The sequence below is a fragment of the Misgurnus anguillicaudatus genome, chromosome 16 (genome assembly GCF_027580225.2).
Source record: "Misgurnus anguillicaudatus chromosome 16, ASM2758022v2, whole genome shotgun sequence".
Classification (NCBI taxonomy): Eukaryota; Metazoa; Chordata; class Actinopteri; order Cypriniformes; family Cobitidae; genus Misgurnus; species Misgurnus anguillicaudatus.
In genome coordinates, this window is record NC_073352.2 from 19,976,396 (window position 1) to 19,992,500 (window position 16,105).

Sequence of the window (16,105 nt, forward strand, 5' to 3'; positions counted from 1 at the left end):
AGGCTGGCTGGGGAAATGCCTCTCTATGATGAACTGGGATAGCTGTCCAGGAATTTGTTTTATTGTACTTCCATTCAGATCAAATGAATACTCTCGGTAGACACCCCACAACCCCCCCCAATTTTATTTAAAATGGAAAAATGAGGTCTGCCTCACGTTTAGCCCTCCCACCCCCTGCCATATACTGCGATCCATCAAAGATTCAAAGATCTCTGTTTTGGGGGGACCTTTCTATTGAAACTGACAAAGACTGCCGCGAAATTGAGACATCAAACGACAGAAGAAAGAAGACAAGTAGCAACAGGTGCTTGTTCTGTGTGCTTATTTGTGAAGGCTGGAAAGTCTGTAGCTAAAAGACTCACGAATGGTAAAATGTATAAATGGTTATCCCTCTTTCATTCCCTTTAGTGTTGCTTAAAATATAAATTTACAACAATTTAGACTCATGCAGACTTCAAAACTAATGACTCCATTTGAAAAAGACTTATTAGAAAAAAATGTTCTTTAATTGTACTTCTTAGTGAAAAAATACATAATGTATTTTTAGGAAATATTGAAAACAAATGTTGCCTTGTGATCATTTATTTACGACACTTAAAAAATGATTTCAGTGGAATAAGAATATTAACGGGACCATCAAAGACATCTCTTTGTGAGCTATAATTTATTTCTTCAAGCCGACATGATTGACAGGAAAGCAATGGAGTATCAGATTCAAATGATTTGTCCTCTACGCTTACCACGACAGATATGAGACACATTCCTGAGCTCGGTCCAGGCAAATATCAGGCATTTACCCTTCCAAATGTGTAGTCAGCGCGTGCATCATTCCGACAGACACGACAGCCTAATAAGGAAAATTGACAAACAACGGAAATGCCAGCATAGGTAAATATTGCCGAGCAAATATAGCCTGAAAGAGAAAAAATGTCAAAGGGGCTGAGTTGCCTTCCTCAATATTTAGATGAGGATCAAAAGATTTATCCTTTAATTATTATATTTAATGTGTTTGAATGTATGTGTTTGGGGGGAGGGGGTGCACCTGTGTACTAAAATGACAGATATAGATGTTGGCATTCGTCTGGTGTTTTCCAGCTGAATAAATCATAGCAAATCACCACATTTATAGTTTTCTATTTTTTGCCTGTTTTAGTATTCATTTTAAATAAATTTTAAGAAAACTCAAACTTGACATGCTGATAACCTGTAACTTGAATAACTCTCTCGAAGAGAAAATGCAATTGTGTAATAGTAAAACAAGTTTTTACAATGTAAAAAAAATGGCGATTTGATCAATGACAGACACTGGGTTTGGGCTACTGTGTGGTGTACAGCATCAATGTATTTATTTAAAACAACACTGTATATGAACATAAAATATAAATATATAAAGTGTGGTATTTTGATATATTGTGGCATTATCTACAATTATCATACATTTAAAATATTAAATTTATAATTTAGTTTTACAAAATTTCTAGGGGCTGTTAGACATCTGAGGCAGACAATACTGAAACCATGCCAAACAGGGATTTAACCACAAATCTTTTGATTTATTTCATGCATATGTCATTACAAAAAAGCATTTGTGAGTGTTTGAAATGTAAATTAATTTATGTCAAATTAGTAATCATACCGATTTATTTTCACAAGATTTGCAGTCATGAACAACTAAGTCATCTGTGCAAGTATGAACAACCAAGCCAAGAATCGTTCAATATATGAATGTCTCTTGATTTGTTTAACTTTAAATTCGAGCAAGTTGTTTCTGCGGTGCTGAGTGAGGCATAAAATATAGCTCTGGTTGTTTCTATTCTTTGGCGTTTCTTTGCTTTGAGATGTGCACATCTATTAGGTTTTCTTTCATGTGTTATTTAGACCTCAAAGGGGCTGGCAGGGAACATGAACAAACAGAACCTCTGGATTGTCTTAATTGATGGTACACTCAAGCTTCAGTGGCAATGATAACCTGCCTGAGAGAGAGAGAGAGAGATAGATAGAGAGAGAGTGGCCTAGTTCAGATGAACACAAAGCCCAAACTGCCATGGAAGAATGCGTCCCTAAGTCAAAGAAAAGACCACCCTAGTAGAAGCCCTGTTTTAGCAGTAAATCCGGGCCATTAGTGTTAATGCCAGCCAATGCCTCAGACATCCCCAGCCTAAAGCTTAACACAGCAAACCCAGATCCAGTGACATCGTCCTGGCTGCCCTAGCAAAGGAAACCCCTTATCAAATGTGCCCGAAAGGGTTAGAAGAGGTCAACTATACTGAAGTTGAACACCTGCACTCGAGCGGATCTTGTCGTCTAAAGTTGGTTGGAATTGGATTAGCATAGCCTGTTTGGAAATTTTAGGGAAGTTTAAAAGAATAGATCTCTTACATTCTTATTGTTGACATCCTGCATGTCATTTCTGACATCTGTTATAAGATCTGTAGAAAATCTTTATATAGCTACTTTCCATTCCACAACAATTCATAGTGACCATATCAATACTTTAGTACTCACTACAGTAAGCTCAGACAGACAGACAGACAGACAGACAGAGACAGACAAACAGATAGATATTGTAGATAGATAGGTAGATGGATAGATACTGTATATAGACAGACAGATAGATAGATACTATAGATAGATAGACAGACACACAGACAGACCGATAGATAGATACTGTAGATAGACAGACAGATAGACAGACAGACAGACAGACAGACAGATAGATACTGTAGATATATAGACAGACAGACAGACAGACAGATAGATACTGTAGATAGATAGGTGGATAGATAGATACTGTATATAGATAGATACTGTATATAGATAGATAGATAGATAGATGATGTAGATAGACAGACAGACAAACAGGCAGATACTGTACATAGATAGATAGACAGAGAGACAGACAGACAGATAGATAGATACTGTACATAGATAGATACTGTACATAGATAGATAGATAGATAGAAACTATAGGTAGACAGACAGACAGACAGACAGACAGACAGATGCTGTAGATAGATAGGTAGATAGATAGATAGATAGATAGATACTGTATATAGATAGATAGATGCTACAGACAGACAGACAGACAGACAGACAGACAGACAGACAGACAGACAGACAGACAGACAGACAGACAGACAGACAGACAGACAGACAGACAGATGATGTATATAGATAGATAGATGCTGTAGACAGATAGATAGACAGACAGACGGACGGACAGACAGATAGATACTGTGGACAGACAGACAGACAGACAGATATATAGATAGTCTAGATAGATAGGTAGGTAGATAGATACTGTATATAGATGGATGGATGTAGAGGTCTGCACTCCCGCGGGACCCATTTTAAATGGTCATTGCGAGAGCGGGCGGGATGATAGAGATGCACTTGCGGGTGCGGGCGGGAGGGATGATACGCTGCACTCCCGCAAATTAAATATTAGTGTAATTTTCAAGACATGCTAGCAACCTGCTGAGTTTTATTATTATGTTGGCTTGACAAAGCCAACATACTGTTCTTCGATCTAAGCTTATTATTATTATTATTATTATTATTATGTTGGCTTGACAAAGCCAACATACTGTTCTTCGATCTAAGCTTATTATTAGTGGTGCTTGCATTTATGCAAGGCATCACTATTACTATTCCTCATACTTATTCTTATTATTCTTATTCTGGACACTTTTTTCGGCGCGTAACTCGTCCCGCACGGTTTGTCATAGACCCATGAAAGATGGCTCAAAATGACCGGTTTATTGAGGAGAGGTGTGCTATGACTTTTATAAGGGATCGGGTGCAGGATTTTCGAAAGGGGGACGAAAAACCACCCGAAAAATCCCATTGACTTAACATTGCGCCCAACTTTGACGGGTCATAGCTCAGCCCGAGGATTTGGTAGAAACTTGTGGGTTACAACATTTGAAGAGGGTGGTAGACTCTGTAAGAACATACATCACAATGGGGTGAAAGTTGTACCCCTGGGGTGTAGGAGGCGCCCAAAAGTGCCCCATTGACTTATAATTGGTCAGGGAACATGCCCATATAAGGGAATAAGAATTTTCCTGATGGGATATCTTCGAATTACAGTGTCGTAGAATCAAGGGGGTGGGCTTATTTTACTCAGGCATCCAATCAGTCTCTCAGGAGAGTCCCAGAGCTATTAAGCCACGCCCCTAGCAACCATTTTGGGCACCCTAGCAACATCTCCCATAGACTGCCATTATAAAATGCCCAGATGGATATCTTTGCAGCACAGTGTCATAGAGACATGGGGGTGGGCTCATTTTACTCAGGCATCCAATCAGTCTCTCGGGATCCTTAAAGACTTACTAAGCCACGCCCCTAGCAACCACTTTTGAGCACCCTAGCAACATAAAATTCAAACAGTTATATCTCGGCATCAGAACATCGTAGAGACACGGGGGTTGGACCGTTTTACTTGTGACTAGGGGTGTCACAATTGGGCACATCATTGGCCACTCCCAAGCCACGCCCCTAGCAACCAAATACAGTACCCTAGCAACAGAGTAAACAAAGCCTTATATCTCCGCATCAGAACATCGTAGAGACACGGGGGTTGGACCGTTTGACTAGTGACTCGGCGTGTAATCATTATGGGATGCCAATTTTTTCCCTAGCAACCAAAAACAGTACCCTAGCAACAGAGTAAACAAAGGCTTATATCTCCGGACCAGAACATCGTAGAGACACGGGGGTTGGACCGTTTGACTCGTGACTCGGCGTGTAATCATTATGGGATGCCAATTTTGTTCCCTAGCAACCAAATACAGTACCCTAGCAACAGACTAAACAAAGCCTTATATCTCCGCATCAGAACATCGTAGAGACACGGGGGTTGGACCGTTTGACTTGTGACTCGGCGTGTAATCGTTATGGGATGCCAATTTTTTCCCTAGCAACCAAATACAGTACCCTAGCAATAGAGTAAACAAAGCCTTATATCTTAGCATCAGAACATCGCAGAGACATGGGGGTTGGACCGTTTGACTCGTGACTCAGAGTGTAATCATTATGGGATGCCAGTTTTTTCCCTAGCAACCAAATACAGTACCCTAGCAACAGAGTAAACAAAGCCTTATATCTCGGCATCAGAACATCGAAGGGACACGGGGGTTGGACCGTTTGACTCGTGACTCGGCGTGTAATCACTATGGGATGCAATTTTTTCCCTAGCAACCAAATACAGTACCCTAGCAACAGAGTAAACAAAGCCTTATATCTCCGCATCAGAACATCGTAGAGACACTGGGGTTGGACCATTTGACTCGTGACTCAGAGTGTAATTATTATGGGATGCCATTTTTTTCCCTAGCAACCAAATACAGTACCCTAGCAACAGAGTAAACAAAGCCTTATATCTCCGCATCAGAACATCGTAGAGACACGGGGGTTGGACCGTTTGACTCGTGACTCGGAGTGTAATTATTATGGGATGCCAATTTTTTCCCTAGCAACCAAATACAGTACCCTAGCAACAGAGTAAACAAAGCCTTATATCTCCGCATCAGAACATCGTAGAGACACGGGGGTTGGACCGTTTGACTCGTGACTCGGAGTGTAATCATTATGGGATGCCAATTTTTTCCCTAGCAACCAAATACAGTACCCTAGCAACAGAGTAAACAAAGCCTTATATCTCCACATCAGAACATAGTAGAGACACGGGGGTTGGACCGTTTAACTCGTGACTCGGAGTGTAATCACTAGTGGATGCCATTTTTTCCCCTAGCAACCAAATACAGTACCCTAGCAACAGAGTAAACAAAGCCTTATATCTCGGCATCAGAACATCGTAGAGACACGGGAGTTGGATCGTTTTACTTTTGGGTTGGAGTATAATCATATATGGTCCCCAGAATTTTGCCACGGCAAGCACCACTCACATTTTCTTCAGGAAATGTACCTATCTAGTTATTATTATTATTATTATTATTATTATTCTTCTGGTACAAACTTTTTCTCACAGTAACTCCTCCTAGAGCTTTCAAGCTACACCCACAAAACTTTACAAAACTTTTAAGACTGGTACGTAGATTGTTGCTATGACTTTTCTAACTGATGGGACCTACCGAATTCCTAAACGGGGTGCTCAAAGACCCCAAATTTTCCATTGACTTAACATTGCAACAAACTTTGACGGGTCATAGCTGCAAGCGAGAAATTTGTAGAAACTTGTGGGTTATCACAGTTGAAGAGGCTGGCAGGCTCTGTAAGAACATACATCACATTGGGGTGTAAGTTTCACCCCTGGGGTGTAAGAGGCACCCAAATTTCCCCATTGACTTATAATGGGGCAGGAAACATGCCCATATAAGGGAATAAAAGCGTCCCAGATTGAATATCTTCACTTTAGAGTGTCGTAGAGATATGGGGGTGGGCTCATTTTACTCAGGCATCCAATCAGTCTCTGAGGATTCTTCTTGAGGTATTAAGCCACGCCCCTAGCAACCAAATACGAGCACCCTAGCAACATAATAAACAAAGCCTTATATCTCTGGATCCGAAAATCATAGAGACATGGTCGTTGGGTCTTTTGGTCATGTTAGCCTTATGCTAGCTTCATGCTAAGTCATACTAGCTTCATGCTAGTTTCTTGCTAGCTTTATGCTAATTTCATAATAAATCTTGCTAACTTCATGCTAAATCATGTTAGCATCATGCTAGCTTCATGCTAATTCATGTTAGCATCATGCTAGCTTCGTGCTAATTCATGTTAGCATCATGCTAGCTTCATGCTAATTCATGTTAGCATCATTCTAGCTTCATGCTAATTCATGTTAGCATCATGCTAGCTTCATGCTAATTCATGTTAGCATCATGCTAGCTTCATGCTAATTCATGTTAGCATCATGCTAGCTTCATGCTAATTCATGTTAGGATCATGCTAGCTTCATGCTAATTCATGTTAGCATCATGTTAGCTTCATGCTAATTCATGTTAGCATCATGCTAGCTTCATGCTAATTCATGTTACCATCATGCTAGCTTCATGCTAATTCATGTTAGCATCATGCTAGCTTCATGCTAATTCAGGTTAGCATCATGCTAATTCATGTTAGCATCATGCTAGCTTCATGTTAGCATCATGCTAGCTTCATGCTAATTCATGTTAGCATCACGCTAGCTTCATGCTAATTCATGTTAGCATCACGCTAGCTTCATGCTAATTCATGTTAGCATCACGCTAGCTTCATGCTAATTCATGTTAGCATCATGCTAGCTTCATGCTAATTCATGTTAGCATCATGCTAGCTTCATGCTAATTCATGTTAGCATCATGTTTACTCATGCTAATTCATGTTAGCATCATGCTAGCTTCATGCTAATTCATGTTAGCATCATGCTAATTCATGTTAGCATCATGCTAGCTTCATGCTAATTCATGTTAGCATCATGCTAGCTTCATGCTAATTCATGTTAGCATCATGCTAGCTTCATGCTAATTCATGTTAGCATCATGCTAACTTCATGCTAATTCATGTTAGGATCATGCTAGCTTCATGCTAATTCATGTTAGCATCATGCTAGCTTCATACTAATTCATGTTAGCATCATGCTAGCTTCATGCTAATTCATGTTAGCATCATGCTAGCTTCATGCTAATTCATGTTAGCATCATGCTAGCATCATGTTAATTCATGTTAGCATCATGCTAGCTTCATGCTAATTCATGTTAGCATCATGCTAGCTTCATGCTAATTCATGTTAGCATCATGTTAGCTTCATGCTAAATCATGTTAACATCATGCTAGCTTCATGCTAAATCATGTTAGCATCATGCTAAATCATGTTAGCATCATGCTAAATCATGTTAGCATCATGCTAGCTTTATGTTAGCATCATGCTAGCTTCATGCTAATTCATGTTAGCATCACGCTAGCTTCATGCTAATTCATGTTAGCATCACGCTAGCTTCATGCTAATTCATGTTAGCATCATGCTAGCTTCATGCTAATTCATGTTAGCATCATGCTAGCTTCATGCTAATTCATGTTAGCATCATGTTTACTCATGCTAATTCATGTTAGCATCATGCTAGCTTCATGCTAATTCATGTTAGCATCATGCTAATTCATGTTAGCATCACGCTAGCTTCATGCTAATTCATGTTAGCATCATGCTAGCTTCATGCTAATTCATGTTAGCATCATGCTAGCTTCATGCTAATTCATGTTAGCATCATGCTAGCTTCATGCTAATTCATGTTAGCATCATGTTTACTCATGCTTATTCATGTTAACATCATGCTTACTTAATGCTAAATCATGTTAACATGCTAAGTTTTTGTTAAATCATGTTTACGGAAAGTTAGACTACTAAACTAAACTCGTTTTAAGTTTCTCCAAAACTTTTTTAAACGTTCAGGCCAGGTTTTGTCAAGCCAACATAAAGTTTGTCTTCAAACTTTTCTATCTAGTTATTATTATTCTTCTGGTACAAACTTTTTCTCACAGTAACTCCTCCTAGAGCTTTCAAGCTACACCCACAAAACTTTACAAAACTTTTAAGACTGGTACGTAGATTGTTGCTATGACTTTTCTAACTGATGGGACCTACCGATTTCCTAAACGGGGCGCTCAAAGACCCCAAATTTTCCATTGACTTAACATTGCGACAAACTTTGACGGGTCATAGCTGCAAGCGAGAAATTTGTAGAAACTTGTGGGTTATCACAGTTGAAGAGGCTGGCAGGCTCTGTAAGAACATACATCACATTGGGGTGTAAGTTTCACCCCTGGGGTGTAAGAGGCACCCAAATTTCCCCATTGACTTATAATGGGGCAGGAAACATGCCCATATAAGGGAATAAAAGCGTCCCAGATTGAATATCTTCACTTTAGAGTGTCATAGAGATATGGGGGTGGGCTCATTTTACTCAGGCATCCAATCAGTCTCTGAGGATTCTTATTGAGGTATTAAGCCACGCCCCTAGCAACCAAATACGAGCACCCTAGCAACATAATAAACAAAGCCTTATATCTCTGGATCCGAAAATCATAGAGACATGGTCGTTGGGTCTTTTGGTCATGTTAGCCTTATGCTAGCTTCATGCTAAGTCATACTAGCTTCATGCTAGTTTCTTGCTAGCTTTATGCTAATTTCATAATAAATCTTGCTAACTTCATGCTAAATCATGTTAGCATCATGCTAGCTTCATGCTAATTCATATTAGCATCATGCTAGCTTCGTGCTAATTCATGTTAGCATCATTCTAGCTTCATGCTAATACATTTTAGCATCATGCTAGCTTCATGCTAATTCATGTTAGCATCATGCTAGCTTCATGCTAATTCATGTTAACATCATGCTAGCTTCATGCTAATTCATGTTAGCATCATGCTAGCTTCATGCTAATTCATGTTAGCATCATGCTAGCTTCATGCTAATTCATGTTAGCATCATGCTAGCTTCATGCTAATTCATGTTAGCATCATGTTAGCTTCATGCTAATTCATGTTAGCATCATGCTAATTCATGTTAGCATCATGCTAGCTTCATGCTAATTCATGTTAGCATCATGTTAGCTTCATGCTAATTCATGTAAGCATCATTCTAGCTTCATGCTAATACATTTTAGCATCATGCTAGCTTCATGCTAATTCATGTTAGCATCATGCTAGCTTCATGCTAATTCATGTTAACATCATGCTAGCTTCATGCTAATTCATGTTAGCATCATGCTAGCTTCATGCTAATTCATGTTAGCATCATGCTAGCTTCATGCTAATTCATGTTAGCATCATGCTAGCTTCATGCTAATTCATGTTAGCATCATGCTAGCTTCATGCTAATTCATGTTAGCATCATGCTGGCTTCATGCTAATTCATGTTAGCATCATGCTCGCTTCATGCTAATTCATGTTAGCATCATGGTGATTCATGTTAGCATCATGCTAGCTTCATGCTAAGTCATGTTAGCATCACGTTAGATTCATGCTAATTCATGTTAGCATCATGCTAGCTTCATGCTAATTCATGTTAGCATCACGCTAGCTTCATGCTAATTCATGTTAGCATCATGCTAGCTTCATGCTAATTCATGTTAGCATCATGCTAGCTTCATGCTAATTCATGTTAGCATCATGCTAGCTTCATGCTAATTCATGTTAGCATCATGTTTACTCATGCTTATTCATGTTAACATCATGCTAACTTAGTGCTAAATCATGTTAACATGCTAAGTTTTTGTTAAATCATGTTTACGGAAAGTTAGACTACTAAAGTAAACTTGTTTTAAGTTTCTCCAAAACTTTTTTAAACGTTCAGGCCAGGTTTTGTCAAGCCAACATAAAGTTTGTCTTCAAACTTTTCTATCTAGTTTATATCTTTATTTATTCTTATATCTGGACACTTTTTCGGCGCGTAACTCGTCCCACACGGTTTGTCATAGACCCATGAAAGATGGCTCAAAATGACCGGCTTATTAAGGACACGTCTGCTATGACTTTTATAAGGGATCGGGTGCAGGATTTTCGAAAGGGGGGCGAAAAACCACCCGAAAAATCCCATTGACTTAACATTGCGCCCAACTTTGACGAGTCATATCTCCGCTTGAGGATGTTGTAGAAACATGTGGGTTACATTATTTGAAGAGGGTGGTAGGCTCTGTAAGAACATACATGACATTGGGGTGTAAGTTGTACCCCTGGGGTGTAAGAGGCACCCGAAAATTCCCATTGACTTATAATGGGGCAGGAAACATGCCCATATAAGGGAATAAAACAGTTCCAGATGGGATATCTTTGCTTTCCAATGTCGTAGAGATAAGTGGGTGGACTCATTTCACTCGGGCATCCAATCAGTCCCTCAGCATCATCCCAGAGCTATTAAGCCACGCCCCTAGCAACAATTTTGGGCACCCTAGCAACATCTCCCATAGACTGCCATTATAAAATGCCCAGATGGATATCTTTGCACCACAGTGTCATAGAGACATGGGGGTGGGCTCATTTTACTCAGGCATCCAATCAGTCTCTCAGGATCCTTACATAGGTATTAAGCCACGCCCCTAGCAACCACTTTTGAGCACCCTAGCAACATAAAATTCAAACAGTTATATCTCGGCATCCGAAGATCGTAGAGACACGGGGGTTGGACCGTTTGACTCGTGACTCGGCGTGTAATCATTATGGGATGCCAATTTTTTCCCTAGCAACCAAATACAGTACCCTAGCAACAGAGTAAACAAAGCCTTATATCTTCGCATCAGAACATCGTAGAGACACAGGTGTTGGACCGTTTGACTCGTGACTCGGAGTGTAATCATTATGGGATGCCATTTTTTTCCCTAGCAACCAAATACAGTACCCTAGCAACAGAGTAAACAAAGCCTTATATCTCCGCATCAGAACATCATAGAGACACGGGGGTTGAACCATTTTACTAGTATCTCGGAGTGTAATCGTTATGGGATGTCAAATATTTTCCCTAGCAACCAAATACAGTACCCTAGCAACCGAATAAACAAAGCCTTATATCTCCGCATCAGAACATCGTAGAGACACGGGGGTTGGACCATTTGACTCGTGACTCGGAGGGCAATCACTAGTGGATGTCATTTTGTCCCCTAGCAACCAAATACAGTACCCTAGCAACAGAGTAAACAAAGCCTTATATCTCCGCAGCAGAACATCGTAGAGACACGGGGGTTGGACCGTTTGACTCGTGACTCGGAGGGTAATCACTAGTGGATGCCAATTTTTTCCCTAGCAACCAAATACAGTACCCTAGCAACAGAGTAAACAAAGCCTTATATCTCCGCATCAGAACATCGTAGAGACACGGGGGTTGGACCGTTTGACTCGTGACTCGGAGGGTAATCACTAGTGGATGCCATTTTTTTCCCTAGCAACCAAATACAGTACCCTAGCAACAGAGTAAACAAAGCCTTATATCTCCGCATCAGAACATCGTAGAGACACGGGGGTTGGACCGTTTGACTCGTGACTCGGAGGGTAATCACTAGTGGATGCCATTTTTTTCCCTAGCAACCAAATACAGTACCCTAGCAACAGAGTAAACAAAGCCTTATATCTCCGCATCAGAACATCGTAGAGACAGGGGGGTTGGACCGTTTTACTCGTGACTCGGAGGGTAATCACTAGTGGATGCCATTTTTTCCCTAGCAACCAAATACAGTACCCTAGCAACAGAGTAAACAAAGCCTTATATCTCCGCATCAGAACATCATAGAGACACGGGGGTTGGACCGTTTGACTCGTGACTCAAGGTGTAATCACTATGGGATGCCATTTTTTCCCCTAGCAACCAAATACAGTACCCTAGCAACCGAATAAACAAAGCCTTATATCTCCGCATCAGAACATCGTAGAGACACGGGGGTTGGACCGTTTGACTCGTGACTCAGAGTGTAATCACTATGGGATGCTAATTTTTTCCCTAGCAACCAAATACAGTACCCTAGCAACAGAGTAAACAAAGCCTTATATCTCAGCATCAGAACATCGTAGAGACACGGGGGTTGGACCATTTGACTCGTGACTCAGAGTGGAATCACTATGGGATGCCAATTTTTTTCCTAGCAACCAAATACAGTACCCTAGCAACAGTGTAAACAAAGCCTTATATCTCCGCATCAGAACATCGTAGAGACACAGGGGTTGGACCGTTTTACTCGTGACTCGGCGTGGAATCACTAGTGGATGCCAGTTTTTTCCCTAGCAACCAAATACAGTACCCTAGCAACAGTGTAAACAAAGCCTTATATCTCCACATCAGAACATCGTAGAGACACGGGGGTTGGACCGTTTTACTCGTGACTCGGCGTGGAATCACTAGTGGATGCCAATTTTTTCCCTAGCAACCAAATACAGTACCCTAGCAACAGTGTAAACAAAGCCTTATATCTCCGCATCAGAACATCGTAGAGACACGGGGGTTGGACCGTTTTACTCGTGACTCGGCGTGGAATCACTAGTGGATGCCAATATTTTCCCTAGCAACCAAATACAGTACCCTAGCAACAGAGTAAACAAACCCTTATATCTACGCATCAGAACATCGTAGAGACACGGGGGTTGGACCGTTTGACTTATGACTCGGAGAGTAATCACTAGTGGATGCCATTTTTTCCCCTAGCAACCAAATACAGTACCCTAGCAACAGAGTAAACAAAGCCTTATAACTCCGCATCAGAACATCGTAGAGACACGGGGGTTGGATTATTTTACTTGTGGTATGGAGTATAAACATATACTGTCCCCCGAAATTTGCCACGGCAAGCACCACTTCACATTTTCTTCAGGAAATGTACCTATCTAGTTATAATTATGTTGGCTTGACAAAGCCAACATACTGTTCTTCGATCTAAGCTTATTATTATTATTATTCTTCTTCTGTTCATACTTTTTACCAATTGTAACTCCTCCTAGAGCTTTCAAGCTACACCCACAAAACTTTACAAAACTTTTAAGACTGGTCCGTAGATAGGTGCTATGCCTTTTCTAACTGATGGGACCTACCGAATTCCTAAACGGGGCGCTCAAACACCCCAAATTTTCCATTGACTTAACATTGCGACAAACTTTGACGGGTCATAGCTGCAAGCGAGAAATTTGTACAAACTTGTGGGTTACCACATTTGCAGAGGCTGGCAGGCTCTGTAAGAACATACATCACATTGGGGTGTAAGTCTCACCCCTGGGGTGTAGGAGGCCCCCAAAATTCCCCATTGACTTATAACGGGGCAGGAAACACGCCCATATAAGGGAATAAAAACGTTCCAGATGGAATATCTTCGCTTTACAGTGCCATAGAGACATGGGGGTGGGCTCATTTTACTCAGGCATCCAATCAGTCTCTCTGGATCATCCCATAGCAATTAAGCCACGCCCCTAGCAACCATTTTTGGGCACCCTAGCAACATCTCCCATAGACTTCCATTATAAAATGCCCAGATGGATATCTTTGCAGCACAGTGTCACAGAGACATGGGGGTGGGCTCATTTTACTCAGGCATCCAATCAGTCTCTAAGGATTCTTATTGAGCTATTAAGCCACGCCCCTAGCAACCAAATATGAGCACCCTAGCAACATAATAAACAAAGCCTTATATCTCTGGATCCGAACATCATAGAGACATAGGGGTTGGGTCTTTTGGTCATGTTAGCTTCATGATAGCTTCAAGCTAAGTCATACTAGCTTCATGCTAGTTTCATGCTAGCTTTATGCTAATTTCATAATAAATCTTGCTAACTTCATGCTTATTCATGTTAGCATCATGCTAGCTTCATGTTAATTCATGTTAACTTCATGCTAGCTTCAAGCTAATTCATGTTAACATCATGCTAGCTTAATGCTAATTCATGTTAGCATCATGCTAGCTTCATGCTAATTCATGTTAGCATCATGCTAGCTTCATGCTAATTCATGTTAGCTTCATGCTAGCTTCATGCTAATTCATGTTAGCATCATGCTAGCTTCATGCTAATTCATGTTAGCTTCATGCTAGCTTCATGCTAATTCATGTTAGCTTCATGCTAGCTTCATGCTAATTCATGTTAGCATCATGCTAACTTCATGCTAATTCATGTTAGCATCATGCTAGCTTCATGCTAATTCATGTTAGCATCATGCTAGCTTCATGCTAATTCATGTTAGCATCATGCTAGCTTCATGCTAATTCATGATAGCATCATGCTAATTCATGTTAGCATCATGCTAGCTTCATGCTAACTTCATGCTAATTCATGTTAGCATCATGCTAGCTTCATGCTAATTCATGTTAGCATCATGATAGCTTCATGCTAATTCATGTTAGCATCATGCTAGCTTCATGCTAATTCATGTTAGCATCATGCTAGCTTCATGCTAATTCATGTTAACATCATGCTAGCTTCATGCTAATTCATGTTAGCATCATGTTAGCTTCATGCTAATTCATGTTAGCATCATGCTAGCTTCATGCTAATTCATGTTAGCATCATGCTAGCTTCATGCTAATTCATGTTAGCATCATGCTAACTTCATGCTAATTCATGTTAGCATCATGCTAACTTCATGCTAATTCATGTTAGCATCATGCTAACTTCATGCTAATTCATGTTAGCATCATGCTAGATTCATGCTAATCATGCTAACTTGATGCTGTCTTCATGTTAATCATGTTAGCTTCATGATAGCTTCATGCTAATTCATGTTAGCATCATGCTAGCTTCATGCTATTTCATGTTAGCATCATGCTAGCTTCATGCTAATCATGCTAACTTGATGCTAGCTTCATGCTAATCATGTTAGCTTCATGCTAGTTTCAGGCTAATCATGCTAGCTTCATGCTAAATCAGGCTAGCTTCATACTTAAACATACTAACAGCCAGATAGCCTACTAAACTAAACTTCTGTCAAACAGTTTTTAACGTTCAGGCCAGGCTTTGTCAAGCCAACATAAAGTTTGTCAACAAACTTTTCTATCTAGTTTTTATTATTATTACTAAACGGTAGGCCCAGGCTATTTTCAGTTTAACACCTGCACTGAGGCTCAAAGCCCAAATAGTTTTTAGTCTCAATGTTTTACGAATGTTCGAGGTAGCCTAATCGAATAGATTTATATTTTTGGTTTTGGTTACTATTAGCCTACTATTGTGAATATTATGCTGTTCATAATATGGGACTGTTTTGTGATCTTGTTTTAAATGTTTAAATGGCCTGTGATCTAGGCTAGATAAGAATGACTCGTTTTACAAATGTTCCTAAGTTAATGGACTCAAATGCAAAAATTATTCCAATAAGTGGTCGGGACTCGGGACACAATCAATTTGGGCATAAAGTGGTGGGGCTGCTGTGACTGCAGGCAGCCTATGACAGCAACCTTCAACCTGGTGGCATGACAACAACCGGCCCCGTTGCCAAAAACAGACCGGCCCACCGGGAATTCTCCTGGGACAGAAAGTAAACATCCAATCATCCTGCCTGCGGGCATTTGCGGGCGGGAGCGGGACAAAATATCACAGATGCGGGCGGGAGCGGGACTAAAAATTACAAATCTTTGCGGGAAGCGGGCGGGAGTGGGACTGAACATTGCGGGTGCGGGCGGGAGCGGGACTGAAAATTGTGTCCCGTGC